Source organism: Lacerta agilis, chromosome 4 (assembly GCF_009819535.1).
Source record: "Lacerta agilis isolate rLacAgi1 chromosome 4, rLacAgi1.pri, whole genome shotgun sequence".
Lineage (NCBI taxonomy): Eukaryota > Metazoa > Chordata > Lepidosauria > Squamata > Lacertidae > Lacerta > Lacerta agilis.
The window spans coordinates 55,384,429-55,386,245 of NC_046315.1; positions in this window are offsets into that span (position 1 = coordinate 55,384,429).

Below are 1,817 nucleotides of genomic sequence, written 5' to 3' on the forward strand. Positions count from 1 at the left end.
AAAGTTAAGGGATTTCAGCAGGGAGTTACAGAATGTGCATGGATTGGAAATGGAGCAGTTTAACCACCACAAAAAAAATTCCATGCACAAATATTATTGGAAGCAGGATTGTGCAGAGCTGCCCCTTAGCACCATGAGCAGAAAGCATCATATATGCAGTAAAAAGAACATTTGCAGCAGTCCTTTGCCAGAGGAGATTTTGACTGCATTCAAAGGAGCTAGTGACAAATAAGTGGCTTAAAATGGGTGTGACCTTTTTGTAATATGCTAGAATCATATTTGCTTAGACAAGCCTACCCAGATACGTAGAGAGCTGATAACTGTTTTTTGCTTATTGCTGATTTTAATAATTTTTGAATTTTTTAAATTCTTGTTTTATTCTTTTGGTAAACTGCTTTGAGTTTTTGGTTTTACAACCCAGCAGGATATAAATTTTATGAAATAAAAATAAAACCATGTCTTCTCAGAAGTATGTCCAGTTGTATTCGGTGGAGCTCACCTCCCAGTAATGAGGGTTGTGACAACAGACAGTGCTTCTTTCTTTATTTATATACATTGCAGTTCTCCAGAGCACACTTCAGATCAAATGGAAATGGTTCTAGACAGAGATTCTGGATGGCTCCCCCCCCTTTTGCCACCTCGCCATCCTTCTTGTGAACACCAGAGTTGGAAGGGGGAACCTCAAATTGGCCACAAAGAGATCAGTGAAAAGCTGCAGAGAAAGAACAAACTGAACGTTTCATGTGGGGCTGGGTGGGAGAGATGGCTCAAACTCAAATTCAAGCCCCTCTAAAACCAAAGTGGCCCACTTGCTTTCCACCCAGCCAAATCTGACTGTACAGATCAAGCCAAAGAATGTTTCCTTTGTTGTGTTCATGATGCTTACTCATCTACCAGCCATTCCCCTTTTAGAGGAGTCTATTTTTACAGCATAATTTCCATCTGTCTTTTGATCTTTTACCACATAAGAGGCTCAGATATTAACAACACCCAGCCTGCCCAAACGTAAAGAGACTGTGACAGCATGGACTCAGGAGGACGTCTGCCTTTTTGCAGGTCCAGCCTCCTGATCGGATAGGGCACTTGTGAATGGCAAGATCCGCTCCCTCTGAGCTCTTCAGCCCTGGGTACAAGCCTTTATTTTTAACCAGCTTGGCGGCTCTGTTACCATTTGTGCGCACTGACATCAATCCTCCAAACACTACAGAAATATATGGCGGAACTGATAAGGTCTGTGGCACTAGAGCAAATTGTATTACTTCCATCCCCCATAAGCCCAGTGGGAGATGATTTTACAGTTCCCGCATAATTTCATAAGTATAAAGGGAAGTGAGCTTAGTATCTGTTGTACGGTACTTTCCCCTGCCGTTTAGTTCCCTCTTGCTCATCACTAGAAGTGGATTGTTAACATTATGCTCCTGGCACATAAAGCTTAAGAAAAAAAAGTTTTAAAGATTGGACACAGAGGGTGGAAAGGTGATGAGTTCACTCTGTCTTTCTGATCATTAGTGTGTGAGTCCCTGAGAGGACTTGCTTACAGCAGACTTCCAAGGGAGCAAGGAGAAAGATGCAAATGTATGCATGTTCATTCAGTTTAATGACAAGGCAATACAATATGCCCTGTGATCAACTGCAATAAGTCAGTACCTCTTTCTCTCTCTCTCTCTCACAGGATTCAAGTCATAAATCTAGCATAAATAACTTACTCTTCAGACAAAACCTCATCAACATGACTGTGGAAGAAGTTACACTTGGTAGATATTTTCCTGAAAAGTATTTCTCTCCCCTCCCCTCCCCCCCCATTTGAAATGGCAAAC